Here is a 16770-nt window from a genome sequence, read left to right on the forward strand (position 1 = left end):
GACTGCAGGGAAAACAGCAATCATACACCATTGACTGACTCACTGTGATTTTGCCACTCGCCAAATGGCCTCGTAGGACTTCCCCAACCATTTGTCTGAGTGGCTGTCTATCTGCCACTTACTGTGTCGAATTTCTGAGGCTTGGGATTCAAAGTCCTGTCCGCTCACGTTCTCTTGCTTTCACCTTGATCAAAGCATCCACCCCATTTTCTTATTTTCTGGTAACTGAATAATGCAAATCAGAGTAAGGGTGAGCTCATGTTGTTATGCACATACACTTTAGCTTTTTCAAACAAACACACTGCTCATCTGCATTCAACAGACTGCCCCGTGGCTGCTGAAGACAGCAGGGAGATGACATCACTTCGAAAGGACAGAAGAGGTGGTGGATGAAACTAGAAAGTGGGGGAGGATGAGAAATGAGGACAGACCTTTTCTACATTTTTTAATTGCAAAAAAATTCACAAACGCAGGTAATCAAGCATTCTCTCACTCTCCCTATTAGAGCATCTTCTTGTCTTACACGCTCCTAGTTGATCAGTCAGAGTTATGCGTGCTGTGAAATTCAGTATGTATCTGAGTGCCTCCACACGCCGCTGTTCTATACCCTAATGACCTTGTAGATCTGCCTGCTCTGATCTGCAGAGAAGTTCTTTCAACCGACTCAGAGACTGAAAAAGAAGCAAAGCGAGAGCCACAAAAAAAGCTGAGAGACAGAATAAAACTGAAAGCTGCAGGGAGAGACAGAGACAGAGATGTGCAATATGAGAAAGTAAAACTGTGAAAGAGAGTGGCAGGTGTGGAGATAATGATTGATAACAAGCAGCAAGGAGCGTCAGTTTGGTAAATAACAAAAATGTGCATGTGAGCTCAAATATGGTACTCATTTTACTTCTACCACTATACATATCAGTAGGTGTGCCGCCCACAAACAATCAACATTCAGGCATCATTGCATTTTTTTTTCTTCTAAATTTTAAACCTGTATTTTCAATTTTGTGAGTCACTATCAATTGCCATGACACCGGAGCAAGATACCATTAAGGGAAAATCACCTCCCGGCATCAAAATAAGTCTTTCACCGGTAAACCACCGCAATGCTTTTATTGTGTTTTTATTGCTCCGGAAAGTGAAGGTATAGTCCTAAATGTGAGCAGCTATAAGCTGTGCCTTTGATAAATTAATATTTTACCTTCTTTTTGATAAGTGGGTTGGTGTAAAAAAAAATCAAAAAGTTCAAAAGATTTCACAGAGAATTTTAGGTGTGAGGCACTCATGCAGCTTAAAATGAAACCCTCCATTCTGTCATCGAAGAGACATCATGCACCACAACCCCTTTTTGTGCAGTGTGGAAAATGTATGTAGATGAGTGGCAAATGAGATGTGCATGAAGATAAACTGGGAATCACATTTTTTTTAACAGAAATTATGCACATGTAATAATCATAATTTCATCACACGATTGCTCCTCATTTCCTAACCAATCCTGGTGCAAAGACAACAGCATTTAATGTACTTTTCTTAACGGACACACAGTTAAGCCCTGTACATATTGTGCATATTTTACATTATATGCAATATTCAACAGATTTTTTTTTTCTTTTTTGCACGTGCATTTGTGTGTCAGTCTGAGTAACGTTCAGATCATCTCCTGAGGGCAGCTGCACTGTAAACACCAGTAGCCTTGCTATTGTTCAGAAGTGTAGGACTGTTCTCGAGTCAGAGATTGAGTTGGTGTGTGTGTGCGTGTATTTATGTTTCTCATTCAGGTATCCATCAGGGTGAGAGCATATTTAGAATTAGTGTTACCAGCAGTTTTCACACAACAGGGACTTTATTGCAGTCGAAAAAAAGACAGAGACACAGTGTAAACTGCCAGAAAAGGGAATGTGTGTCAGTGTGAGTGTGTGTGTCTTTGTGCGTGAGTGTGCGCTAACTACTCTGCGGAACATTAAACACCAACCTTACCCATTCTTTTTTGTCTGCTCAGCTCTTTTTCACATTTAAGCTCTCGCACCTCAAACTACCACACATTAGCAGCGAGGCGCGGTGTCAATCTGCACATGTACACACATGGCAAACACATACTTAGAAACACTCATAAAACTCACTCAAACACCCATCAACACATCAACACACTCAACATCCAGATGGCGAATAAAAATTTTCAAAAGCGAGTCACGGCAGAACAAAGGAGAAAAAGTAAGAATGGACAACTTAGTCTTGTTAACACAGAGTAGCGCATAACCCATACAAACACACACACTCACACACACACATATATAAACTGAGTAAACAGCAAGACTTACTGTATCTCTGCATGGACTCATCTGACTGCTGCTGAGGGGAGAATGGAAAGCGAAAACCTCATGCTTGCTTCGCGGCACTCCTCTCTTTCACTCCCTCTGCCACCGCCCCCTCCTCCTTCCTTTTTCCTTCGCTTTCTCACTCCCTTGCCTCTTTTCCTTCCTCCTCCTCCTCCTCCTCCTCCTTTTCTTCCTTCCCTCTCTCCCTCCTTCCTTCTTGGCAGAGCCTTACAGTATTCAGATACACCAGTCTCCATATAAGGCAGCACAGCTAAACATGTCACACATAATTTATCCACAGCAGGCTGCAAGTTCACCTTTCACAGCCCGTGCTTGGATCGTACGCAAAGGAGGGAGGGGAGGAGAGAGGGAGGGCAACGCAGGGGAACAGACAAACTTCTGCTGTCAACAGCCACGTTCCTACGATTTGGCAGCGCGAGGGAGAGTGCATGCATCCGTGTGCACGTGTGTATGTTAACAAATGCTGACAATCAGACCGTGAAAGTGCTACCAGAGACCGAAATGCAATTCACCTGCACTGTTCCGACACCTCCCTCTCTGTCGCTCCACAATCTGTATCTGCAGTCAGTAAATTTTATACAGATGATGTTTGCGAGACCTGTCCACCTGCACGCCTCCACCACCACCCCGCTCTCAGGAAAAGAGAGAGAACTGCAAAGGAGGAATACACAGAGACTTGAAAAAAAAGACAGGAAGAGTTATAGCGGTTTGTTTTGTGACTGAAAAAGGGAGAGGCAGCAAATGAGAAGGGTGAGATAAAAATAATATGTCAACAAATAAGATGCTATCCGGAATGCTGTCTGGTTGCAGCTGGGAGAATCAGCGCAATTCCCTCTGATGATGTGTCAGGTTTTGCAATCGATGGCTTCAAAAATACATAGTTCCTGACCTCTCTTCTGCCTCTCTCGGTCGAGTTTTTCTCTCTTTTTTTCCTTTTTTGAACCTCATAGTCTTTCTAACGGTCTTGAAGTAAAACAAAAGCACCATAAAGATAGCTGCTGTGAAAGGCAAGAAGAGGAAAAAGCAAGGAATAAGAGAATGGGAATAAATATAGCTGCACTTGAGAAGCCGTGTTGGCTGTTAGCTTTCTCCTCCCTCCTCCACAGCTTCAGTCCACTCACAGGACAGCAAGAGTCACAGCTCTGTTGCCATGGCTTCTAACTCCATCAAACACTACGTCAGGTGCATGTGTGTATGTGTGTGAGCATGTGTGAATATCTGGCGTTGTTTTTGCAGAGGTGCATGCGTGTGTGTGTTCATGCATGTGTGTGTGTGTGTGTGTGTGTGTGTGTGTGTCGGGTGGGTGTTGCCGAGTGACTCAGAGCCACATCACTGACTTATGGCAGCAGTATTTCATCCTGTATATTATTTATTTGTGCATGTGTGTTGGTGTGTGCGTGTAAGACAGTAAGTGAAAGGTGTTGACTGAACAGCAACCTAAAGCCCGCCTTCAAAGGCACCTATGATGGATCTCTGCGCTGCTCTAAGTGTTTAGCTCCAGCTTCTATAAATATTTATCGGTTCGCTCATAGAGTCAAAGCAACACAATACAGACACCAGCAATATGGAATTCAGATTTTAGAGATGGCAAGTCATTGTTCTGTGCCCAAAAAAGGTCCTGTAGTTGGCTTACAGGACTATGCTCAACTGGGGTGCTGTGTCTCCAAATGTGTACATGTTGCACTGTGATCTTTTATTTTTACTTTTGCACTGGAAAAAGCATCATCTGCAGTCGGACTATTGATGAGTGCATGCTGGAATAGTGTACTTATGATAACAGTGAGGAAGGTCAATTTGGAATGATCCACACTTCTCGCCCTTAATTATGAAGCAGCGTGGGAAGGACAACCAACCCTCATCAGCAATTACATCACTGCTAGTCAGCTAATATTAACAGCTGCTGATGTGGCTGCGTTTGGTGTTAATGTGCATAAAATAGTCGTTTTCAACACAGAAGAATTTAGTACTTGATGTGTTTCAGAGGCTCGGCGAGTTGTAAATGTCCAAAAAATGCAACAGTTAATGTGACACATTCAAATGCAGCGTTGTTACTTCAAATAAGTGCACAACTTGCCATGTTTGATTTGAAACTATCCTGTCAAAATTACGCAAGTGTACATAGTGTAACTACTCATCTACCTCATTCAGAACACTCATCAACACTTCTGCAGGCAACACGGCAAATATTACAATGTTAAAATGATCCTTTTAAATGTAAGAAGAATATTGTGGTTAGAATTGTTGCTTCACAACAAGAAGGTTCATGAGTTCAAATCCAGGCTGAGGCCCTTCTGTGTTCTCCCTATGACTGCGTGAGATCTCTGGGGATTCCTCCCACAGTTTAAACACATCTATGGGGTTAGGTTAAGTGGTGTTTCTGAACTGACTGTGGGTATGGATGGTTGTCTGTCTCTATATATTAGCCCTGCATGAGATTAGTGACCTGTCTAGGGTGTACCTTGATGGATGGATGGATAGATGGATGGATGGGCAGTTAATATTCATCTTGGTCAATTAGAGACATATAAAATAACTTAATATATATACTTCATCTACCCCCACATGCTCAAAAAATATTTGTCTCCTTAACAGCAAAAGATTCTGTGTTCATTAGTCTTCAACTAGGATCTCACTGCCCCTTGCTGTTGGCTGGGTAGTGCAGCAATAGCTCTTGCTTCCCAGTGCAGTGTGTTCGGTGTCAACCCAAACAGTAACACAAGCTTCAGTGGAAGGCAGAGCTAAGTCTGTAACTGCAGGTTGAGGTGATAATGTTTTGTGGATATGTCATTAGGGGTGACATGTTTTACACTATTCTTGCAGCTTGTCTCTTTGCTAACAGAAAACTATTGATTAGTCTTATAAAAAGCTACTCAAACTTCAAATGTAAAACTGCATTTCTTACTTCAGAAAATCAATGGCTGTGCGAGTGTTACAGTGCCGCTATTTTTATTTGTTCTTTAAAATGCAAGATGTATACAAATGTTAAAGCTGACTGAACCCTATTTGTAAGGAGCTGATGTACTCTGATTACCAGCTCCATGGTATGAATCTCAACTGCATATGTTCCATCTGAGACAAAGTGTAAGTAGTATGAAATGGAAATAATCAAGTAAAACGCAGTTCTTTTAGAATTGTTTGAGTAAAAGGACTTTCCACAGGCAGCCTTGTAGTCAAAAGGGATAAATACAGTGATGAAAAAACAAGGCACAGTGAAAGGTCTTGGACTTGCAGATAATTGCTGCAATTGCAGATAATTTATTGCACACTAAGGTTCCTGCTCACCACTCTGCTGATGTCTGTGTATGGAAGAGAGAACGACAAAAGACTTTTGAGTCACTGCTTTCGAACATAAGCCGTTACACGTTCAATCCTCTCTCATGCTGATCATATCAAAATGAGGTCATGGACTCGTGAACATGTGGAACTTGTATTCCAGGTCAATAAAGGCAGGAATGAGGGAAAACTTAAGTAGAACACCAGAGACAGCATCAATTGTAGTTGAACGAGCAGATCTGGACCCATATATCACTTTTGAGCCATGCTGCTGAGCAAAGCCAGGGTTGGGCTCAGACCAAAAGAAGATCTACTATGGTACCTTAAAGATTTTACAGAATCGAAAATCATATAGGTTCAACCTGACATAGCAAATCTGTTGTTAAACATTCAAGGTCTAATCACAAACACTTAACCTTCTAGAAGTTCATCCTCAATGCAAACAGCTCTGTGTACAGGTACAGACATATTTCGGGGCCCTGCTAGTGTGACTGTACTGAAAATGAGGGAATCTTTCAACACAGAGCTTTATAACAGAGCAGTAGTAGAATATGTGAATATCATTTGTTTTAAAACCTCTTAAACCCGCAAACTCACCACTGAAATAGTTCTGGTATAACCACTGTTATTCAGAGAAATTTTGGATTTACTGTCACGATCTGCTTGAGCCAAACCACTATTTTTCAAGCACCCCCGCCCCCAACTTTTAACTAAAGACAGGCAGGCATTTAGAGTGTCTGCAGAAAACACATGCAACAAAGCAGCTATGTAGACACATACATGAACAAACCTGGAAATAATCAAGTACATCTTTAAGCACCAACACAGCTACTGAGAAGATTAAGAGGTAAAGAGGATACAGTCAGCAACAGATATCGTGGAGGGAGACAGTTAATGAAAGCAACCATCATGAAAAAGAGAATCAATTCCATTTTGAATTTGACAGGTGGATTTTTGCAGTGGAAGAGCAAAGAGAAGTGGTTTTCGGCCAGTGCTAAATGGACATTTTTGTGCGATCTGCATTGTAGTTTCTTTTTTTCTGTCCTTTTTTAAATTTTATTTGCAAAAAGCTCTTTGCATAGCCTGTTAATGTTCAGCAAAAACAGATCCCATATCTACATAATTGTTTCCAAAAGGAGCAAGATACACAAATACAGTTCCTCGTGTCATAGCTCCTTTGAGGGCTCTTTTGTGTGTTTTCCTCAGAAAACACATTCAAAAGATGTCTTTCTGGAATTATGATTTAATCCAAAATAAGCAGTTTTACTGACTGATTTTGGGTTTTTTTGTCTTTCCACTTAACATTGTTGAAACATGATTTTACACTTGAGTCCCAGAGGGGAGACTTCTCAGTTGAGTCCTGAGGTAAAAAAGTTTAAGAGTGTGTGCGCTAAGCTGATGCAATTGCGCTTTTCAGGTTGCCTGAGTCTCTGGCGCAAGAGATATGGTCACAAGCCTCTGTGACAGTTAAACCGCAAAATGACCCGTAAAACAAAAGCTACCCTTTTACCTGTCAGCTTACAACAGTGTCATTTAGGGCATGTACAGTAGACTACCTTAAAAACTGATACGTTTTACATAACTGTATAATTGTTGTCTTTTTAATAGATAAATATATTTTTGTCCAATAAAAAAAATATCTGTTTTAGTATAAAATGAACTTGTTACGCTGCTTATCTGATGAATTTAACTGTCCAGAATGACAGTGCTTTACAGTTTGTAATTTCCTGAAAGTTTCATCATGTTAACCAGCACTATCTGAACACAAGCGCGCACAAAAATCGCCCCCAGTGTATTCAAACTGGCTACAGTTAAACAAATCTGCTAGATCAAAGGAAAAAAACATGCAAATACCAAGCCAAGTAACAGCCAAACACTAACATGGATATATCACAGGCATATCAACTATTTTGATTGCGCTCTATTTAATATACTCTTCCTCTTGAATAATCCTAGTTTCAGGTTTTTTGAGACAGAATTTAGCAGCAGTCACAAGCAACAGGCAAAGAAGTTGTCGGGATCATAACATGTCAAATATTAATCACAGCCTGGCATCTGTATAGAGCCACTCTTCTCTTCTCACTTGGCAGGGGCGAACAGAGAAACAGACGATCTCGAAAAACTCGGCGCTATCTGTGCGGTCAGAGCAAAGCTGTCTTACCTGCCTGGACGTCTGTGTATTTTCTTGCTTCGGTCTGGGCGTATGAGTGCGTGTGCGCTCACAGACAACCCCTCGAACAGGAACTGATGAATCTGCACGACTTCAGCCCTGCAGCGTGCGGTGCATTATGGGGTTTCAGTCAGGCTCTCTCTCTGCTCTCGCTCGCTCTCTCTCTTCCTCTCTGGCACAGCGTTAGAGGGGGATGTCCTCGCCTCCTGTCTGAAGAGAGGAGGGTGAACTCACACACGCTGTGTCCATACACACACACGCAAACACACACACACAATGCAGAAGAAGCCTCGTGATGACGATTGCCGCGGCTTTGGTTGCCATGGCAACAGCTTCCCTCCCCCCCCCCTTTGCTGCTGTAGTTCAGACTGAATATTCTGATAAAATACTGATAAAGAGTCAAACAAGAAAATACTTCACATGCTGAAATCGCTCTGCATGCCTCGATTTCACATCTGCTTGGAGCCAGCTGACGCTGAAATGAGGAAAGACTCTTGTGGTCATGTGACCACTAACTGTTGCTGCCTTCTTACGTTAAGAAAGAGCAGTATGTGGAAAGAGGAGAGAGACAGATAACGAGTGTCTGTCTCTCTGTGTGTGTCTGTGTTCTGAGCATGCGGGTTGATGTAATGGTTACTGGAAGCAGGCTTCCTGTTTGCGGTTTCTTTCCTTTTCTCCATTGCTACTGCCAGTCCACTGAGGCCTGCTGCCCTTTGATAACACATTTCAGTCACATTACAAACAAGGGAAGTACAGCTGGATAGCCCAGGAAAATGACTGGGTGGCTACACATGTTCATGCAGGCAGACAGACAGACATACAAAAAGACTAACAGTTCCCTCCACTATTCACTTTTCTGGAGGTTTGTTAGTTTTTTAGTGCACAGATTTATCAACAACTGTAGGCTGATAGACAGAAAATGAACAGAAACAGCAAAGGAGCAGTATAAAGAATGAGAAGTAGAGGGAATGAGACTGAGGAAGAAAAAGAGACGAGGTCTCTCTACCGTCGCCCATGGAGACAGAGTGGGTGGAAGGTCGTGGCTGTCCTTCAGGCCCTGTAAATCAGCATATCACAGCTGAGTCCTGCAGCGCAACCATCACGCTGGTAACCCCCAACGCTCAGTCTTTCAACGTCTAGCTTCACTTAGGTTTATTTTGCATCTTCCATCGCACTCTCTGCCCCTCAGTATCTCAGTCTTGGTGCAAACCATTCTGCGTCTAATCCATTTGACCCCAAATTAATCAACAGAAACATGTATTTTTGCATGTTCCAAAAACTTAGTAGACCACATTTAGAACAGAAACATTCCCACTATGTTCTCTGTCTTTTCGGTAGCCATGGGAACGGATAAGAACTGGGATCAGTGAGGATCGATTGCTGAAATTGTTTTGACAATAATTTAATCAGCGAGCTTGGCAGCAAAAGGCAGAAATCCAGGGTAAAGACGAGGTCAGAGGCAACAGGTCATAGTGAATTTAAGCATGCCAAGATAACTACATTGATTGAATTTAGAGATTTTTAGTTTAATGATAGAAACTTTATATTTATGAACTCTACAGGTCCTTGTTTGAGCTGCATGATAATGAGACCTGTACTTGGAAAACTTTACACTTATGAATGCAGATGAATCCCTCATGGGGGAAACCATGAACTAAAAGCTCTGTACGTTAGTATACTAAGGATTTATGAGACGTAAATGTTTATGTTCAAATCATTATTTAAGTCCTTTTGTGCCTGTGTCATTTGCTTTTAACAATTTGGTGTGACCTAGGGGTGACCTGGGGGCGATCGTGGCTCAAGAGTTGGGAGTTCGCCTTGTAATCGGAAGGTTGCCGGTTCGAGCCCCGGCTTGGACAGTCTTGGTCGTTGTGTCCTTGGGCAAGACACTTCAGCCGTTTCCTACTGGTGGTGGTCAGAGGGCCCGGTGGCGCCAGTGTCCGGCAGCCTCGCCTCTGTCAGTGCGCCCCAGGGCAGCTGTGGCTACAATGTAGCGTGCTATCACCAGTGTGTGGATGACTGGATGTGTGAAGCGGGGTCCCTAGGGACTAGTAAAGCGCTATACAAATACAGGCCATTTACCATTTACTTAGGCCAAGCTAGCAATGCTCAACCATGAGAGTGACTCCTGGAGTAATTAATCACATGCGACTAATGTTCATCTTTATTAACCATGCGCTACATGGAGTAGGGAAATATGACAAAACCTGCAGTTAAATTTGACAGTATGATGGATACCTAAATTACTACCAGCATTACATAGGATCTATACTTTGGTGTTAAATTTGTGGTGTAGAAATGTAACTACATGTAACTTCTATGTAGGCCATAATGATTGTGATTGGCCTGTTTAGTATCATCATTTTCTCTTATGCATTTCTGAATACTTTTTGATTATACCTTTTGAATGGATCAGTGACAGAATAATAACCCCAGCCTCAGTATAAGAACTCACAGACGGCACCAAATTCTCAAAACTAACAGAAAGGATGTGAGAGAACATACAAATGAGTGAAAAGACACGACGGATGAAAAAATGTTTGTTCTAAATCCACGAGGGAAAAATTTCCCAGCATTTTATTGCCACTGCATATGAAACAAAGTCATTTAAGACATAATGCACTATGCACAGGCATGAATACTGGCAATGACGTCGGCCACCTGTGTAGGTTACATCATAGCCTCTACACAGATTCACTACAGAAGTTTAAATCAACAATTATAGTGTAAAGCTCTTATTCTATATACAATTATATAGTCACGGGTTACCCTGCTTCTCTGAGCTGCCAACGCAAACTCACAACTCTACTTTTTTCTTTAAGTATGCAGAGAACATGCCACTAAGTTTCAAGCTGCTCCTGCAGGCGATTCTCTGAGGGGCAGAAAACTAAATTAAATCAATACACTGGGCTTTTCCATGGGTTTTCCATTTTAGCCTCTAGAAGAAGCACGTATCAGTACAAGCATTATTGCTAAACACTCAGGTGGTCTGTGTAATGAAGGGTCCTTGAAATTGAGGGACACTGAATCACCTGCTCAGATTTGAAAGCCAGGATGATTAGTCTGCTCTCTGGGACTAATGGTAGTAGCAGGTGTCCACAGACTCTGGGTGCCACATCTATTCATTAGAGACATTAACACTAACCACACACACACACAGAGCAAGAGTGAGAGTGAGAGAGAGAACTCACTGCTCATTGGAACGATTCATTAACAACACTTTAGCTACCCTTAAGCGCAATAGCCATTGATTAGGTTTATGCATAATGAAGGTGGTGAAACTGTTTAATTATTGCAGCTCTTAGATTTTTGTCCACTTTGGTTTAGATTTTTATAGCACATCTGCACTGTAAACATCGTGCACCTGTCTACACTATACTTTGGGAGTATTCCTGTATACATTAGAGAGACTAATGTATACAGGAACTACAAACTCCATCAACTCCATCTGATCTGTGCAAGCTATTTTTCTCCTTGCAGCATAGTTGCAGGGTGGGGAGTTGGGACTCTGTGGCAAGTAGCCTACTGCAATAGATAATTCACAAATATAATACACCCACAGACTTTATATAAATCATGAATGTAGCCACTATCATCATTGGCTACAAGTTGGGTTTAGTTACTCCTTTTCAGCCAGAAGCTTGGTTAGCAAGGTGTTTCCAGAAAACCACATGTGTGGCACAGACACACATATTTGCTAATTAGTACTGAGTAAAAACCTATTAAAAAATGTTTTACTCACCAACACTGAAGGACATTGAAGTGCTAACTTTCTGGATGGGTTGCACCACTTAGCAAGCTACATTATTTGTCACATGATTCCATTAAAGATGAGGGGTAGGGCCAGTTCAGTGACTGGCTAACTGACTAGCCCTAGCAGGATCTAACTGGCTCGAGGATCTGCAGTTTTTAGCATTTCCTTGTTGGCTACATTTTTCAGTTTTACATTTATATTTCCTTGGAGATTACTGGGTAACCTGGGGACAACAACTGAAAATCTTCCAGCTAATGCAAAAGACAAAACAAAACTGGTGTTAACATAAAGTTATCACCAGTGTGTTGACTTTGCACAATCTGGTTTGCACATTTGCCTAACTTGTGAAGTCCATTCGGGCTTGTATCAGGATGGGCATCTAATATAAAAAATCTTCCAAATTAAATATGTGGCATTATCTGCTGGATACAAAAAGGTTTTGTTCATGGAAGCTAGAAGCTAACGTTAGCTTGCATAGTTTAGTGCCAGTCTGCTACCAGACAAAATAAACAAGTCTGGCTATATGTCTTTACTGTGCAAACAATTTGAAAGCAAAAGGTTGCTCACAGAGCAGAAACTTCCCTCTCATAATAAATGCGAAAAGAGTTGTAGTTAGTATTACAATAAACAAATATATTTTTAAAAGCTCCAGGGAACAAAAAAAATGAGACCTAGGATCAAAAAATTCCCATTTAAGTTCCAGTAACTGGGGGCATTTTTTGTTCTTATTTTTGTGTTATGTCACACCTCACGGTAAGATCACTTTATTATGACACATCAGTGCATCACCATGGCCGCAGCTAGCTGTGACTACCTGTGGAGTAGGTCATCTACCAATTAGAAAATTGGTGGATGCATCAGTGGCTGCTCCAGTCCACATGTCGAAATATCCTTGGGCAAAATAGCGAAACCAGTGTTGCCCCCTGTTCATCCATCAGACTGTGAGTGTATGCTTAGCCGTAGATAAAAGTGCTGAATGAATGTGTGCGTGACTGGGTGATTAAGACTTGTAGCCAAAAGCGCTTTGAGCATTCAAGTTGAATAAAAAAGGCGAACCAGACCATCGGAGCTAACCTCAAGAAGAGTTTCAACTGAAACGATCTTCAAGTGTGCAAAAAATTTAATTAAATCAGTCAACTAACTAATTAATCAAAAACCACAACCTGAGAGGTTGTTTGGATTTAATCTATTATTTTAAGTTCATAGTTGAATCCTATAGGTGCTGTCACTCTCAGCCCATTACACTGGGATTGACAATAAATATAAACAGTCAGGAAGCACAATTACAGTACTGTGGACATCATATGATAAAAAAAAAAAAAGTTTGACGTCATCATCATAGCAGAAGGGAAGTCATTATAGGAGTTTGGGATAATAATGGTCTGAGGTAATTACGGTAACACCATCGAGGCACCCCATCTGGGAATAAGGTAATGATGAATGGACTCATCACTGATGTGATGGACTGAGGACTCATCATCATCATTTTGGGGCTCTCTATGATATGTCACAAACTTTCATTGAGGCAGTTCCAGGAGTATTATGCTAATATTTCTCTCACCTCTTTCTATATGAAGACCTTTATAGACGGTGTTTGAGCGGTATCCGCGTAGATAGATCTTATTTCAAGCACATCTTTTTATGTATTTATGTCATTCAGAATGATGGGGGGGAATTGTTATGCACATATATTTTCTATCTTTATTCTCAGCAATATTACCCTTCAATGGATGATCTTGCAAAGGTTGATCAAAGTTTAAAAAAATGAGAAATTTTGACACCGTTCATTATGGATCCAAGTACACCAAGGTAGCAAGAAGGAACAAAAACATTACATGCAAATTTATTTAGGAAGCCTGCACTAAAACCATAGTTTATTCTGAGAAACTCCAGAACATTTATATTTGAATTCTTTCCCTGCTATCAGGGGGATGTAGAGGCTCTGCTGGACAGTTGCCATTTGATTTAGTCATTAGGGTGCCTTATTATACTGCTTGCAAAATGAAAAGACCCCTTTTTGTGATTACACCCGTAGAAGCAGACCGCAAATATTTTATATCATACATCTAAACAACACTGAACCTGTGATTAAATAGTGAGCGCTTAGATTAATCTGTAAACAGCAGAACGCCTAGTCAAGACTTGAGTTCCAGTTGCTGATGACGGTCTGAGCAGGCTTTTCAAACAATATATCTGACAGCAAAATAATATTTAGCCATTTATTTTTAAACACATCTTCCCTCGTCTGTCTCAGAGAAATGGAGCAGGGATGGGCGAGGGGTTCGATGTCTGCCTCTGTAATAATCAGACTCTTCCCGCTGAGACAAACTCACACCAAACAGAATGAACAAGCATCACTGGGATGAATTCTTTTTAAAATTCCTTTACATGCAGATTATCAACAGTGCCACTGCTGTATCATCCAAACAATATGAAGGAGGCTATTGCAGAACAATCACAAATCAAAACCAAATAAATACAATTATGTTTTGTGAAGTCTACAATAAAACTGTTTTAAAACTGTTTAAAAGAGACACAAATGCACAAATTCTGACCGCTAATCAGTCTTTTTCCTGCCAGGGCTTAGAAACTCAATGAGAATGCCAAAATGTTGTCATCACCCTTAAATTAAAGGTTGTTGAGGCTGAGTAAGTTCTGCTTACACCAGTGAAATGTCAAGAAGAAAAAAGCAGCAACTCTCAAGAGTTTGGCAAAGTCAAACTTCAAATTACCAGTAATTCTTTCAAAATTAGCAACACATTTTCAAAAGCAATTTTTTGTCAGAGCTGATATTTTCATTACTTTTTGTTTTGATTTGAAAATGGTACTTTAGTTTAATGTGGGTATAAATTATTCAAAACATGAGAAGTTGCTGAAAATACATAAGCGCACTATATATCCCTGTATGAAAAAGAAATGGAAAAATGCATAGTAAATGTTTATATGAATGATACCTACTGAAAACATGAAGGTGGGGACTTTTGTCAGTAAATCATACGCCACTTTCGCATAAGAATTCATCAGGACAGCAAGTTTTCCAGTTTTTCCTTTTTTGGAGGGGTAAGGGAGTTAGTTGGTTGTTTTGTTTGTAGGAAACGTAGCTAACACACGTGATGCTCACTGACTTATGGGGAATGTACAAGAACGTAACCTTTTTTAACCCCCATAGGGAAAAATACTCCTCTGCATTTAACCCATTCACTCAGTGAAGCAGTGGGCAGCCAACAAACCAACCCGGGGAGCAGTGTGTACCTTGATCATGGGTACCTCAGTGGATTTGAACCACCGACCTTCTGATCATGGGGCAACCACTCTGCCTACTGAGCTATCCCTGCCCCTGTACCCCTGTGCAAGACTTTTAGTTGTGTTATGTGCACAGGCAGGATAAACAGTGGGTAATGCTCGATAAAACTGATTTTACCAATTATTTACCACCAAAATCTTGCTCAGCACCCTTGATGGACGATAAAAGGAAAGGATGTGAGAACCTCTGGCCAATTGCCATTGCTTTCAGAGGTTTCCATAATGACAGAACTGTAATCACAATCTCATCACACATCATTCATCTGCATGAAACCATACAAGGAAATGTCTAAACTGTAACTGCAGGGTAGAACAATTAACTTGAGTGCAACAGAATGTATTACAAATAATTGGAAGTGCATTCCTCCAGAACTGCCAGTGTTCAGTGTCACAGTACTAATGCCTAGATTCTTTTCCCCCCAAGAGTTGCACGCATTTCGTGTGAAGGTTTTTAAACCTTTTAGTGGGTAGTTCATTTCACTATTGTGGGTCTAGCAGAGTATGTTGACCACACGGACCATCAACCACACTAAAGGACAACAAAGTTAAATAATGGGTTAACTATGCAATCAGAAACATAAGCATCAAGTAGACAAATAACCCTGCTTGTTCCAGTTATTCAGTCAGATCTGCTCACCAGGTTGGATTGTCCTCTGGCTGTCAGCTTGACAAGCAGTTCAGCACTGCCGCCCCTGACTGCCTTCCACAGATGAATGGCACTCGATTGTTGAGAAAATAATGTAAATTGTTGAAAAGTGTTCAATAGAAGAACATTCATTGCAAGTGCTACTCAGACAGAATAATGTAATTTTGTTGCAACCTTGCTTGTTGCTGCTTAACCCGAATAAAATGTGGAGACACAGAATTATCAGTTACCTAACAATGCTGTTAGAAAAGGCTCTGCATCAAATTTAGATTCAAGCTAACCTCAAAATAAATCTCTTAAAAAGCTTTGTGTATGAGGTACAGTAGGAAAGGCTCTGTATGTGAAGGAGGCCTTGATGTCTCAAATAACGTAGGTTACTCTTGGGTTTGATCGAAGTATACCCAAGGCTACTGAGAGAAGAGTTATAATTCTGAAAAATAAAACACACCCGGCCAAGCGCATATACATACACGCTGAGTCTGAAGCCCACAGAAGAATGGATGCATGCACATAAACTATGGTGGGAGTGAACAAATCTCAGCAGATTGCCCTTGGTAACTTGGTGTTGGTAAATATTAATAAGGGCAATCTCTAGACTCATTGCAAGTAGCAGAAAGATGTGTAAATGTGTGAGATGGCAAGGGAAGGACAGGGAGACATGAATACTGAATAGAGCGCTGAAGAAAGAGAACAGATGCTAAGACATAGAGACAGACGGGTGAAGGATAACAGAGGAAAAACAAGGCTTTGGTTTCATGGCAGTTTAGAAATAGTTGAGAAAGCAAAGAAATGCTTTGGTCTGAGAGATGCACATACCTTTTTCAACTAACTGGCTATTATAGTATGTTACAATGGTACAAAAAACTTTTGTTTATGCGCAGATTTTATCTGATTAGTAATGCATGAACAAACACTGACTTTCTCTACTAATGGGCTTGAATTTGAAACCCCAATTCTAGAGGTTTTTCAAAACATGTGAGTTTTTATTGCTTCATTTATTTCAATAGTAGCCCTTTTCATACTTTGAAATGTGGGCAAATTTCCAAGAATTCCAAGTGTATTTGAATTACGAACTGCAGATAGTAGATAGACTGTATAAATAGCCTATCTGGCATTAATAAATGGATGATTTATCCTTTACATTTCAGAGAGCAGGGAGAGCAGGAGGTTTCTAATCTGTTTACAATACTGGGCAAAAATATTTGTACCACCTATTATCTATTACTTTAAAACACAACAGCTATAATGACTTTAATTTAAGTATATTTTATATTTTACAAAGTGAAAATGGTAGGAA

At 40.8% G+C, this 16770-nt stretch overlaps 1 protein-coding gene across 14 annotated transcripts in view; it reads right to left on the bottom strand.

Moving 5' to 3' along the window:
* The window catches only part of LOC116323575 (muscleblind-like protein 1), a 68396-nt gene extending 56791 nt beyond the window's left edge, over window positions 1-11605 (bottom strand). For 11 of the 14 annotated variants that reach the window (XM_031743933.2, XM_039622486.1, XM_031743934.2 and 8 more), the window contains exon 1: window positions 2310-2466. The gene's annotated coding sequence lies outside the window, so the exon portion shown is untranslated. Of the gene's footprint in view, window positions 1-2309; window positions 2467-7761; window positions 7990-11512 lie in introns of those variants that run through there. The other 3 variants (XM_039622479.1, XM_039622480.1, XM_039622488.1) reach the window with 3 other exon arrangements.
* Window positions 11606-16770: the final 5165 nt, after the last annotated feature.

Source organism: Oreochromis aureus, linkage group 14, assembly GCF_013358895.1.
Source record: "Oreochromis aureus strain Israel breed Guangdong linkage group 14, ZZ_aureus, whole genome shotgun sequence".
Classification (NCBI taxonomy): domain Eukaryota; kingdom Metazoa; phylum Chordata; class Actinopteri; order Cichliformes; family Cichlidae; genus Oreochromis; species Oreochromis aureus.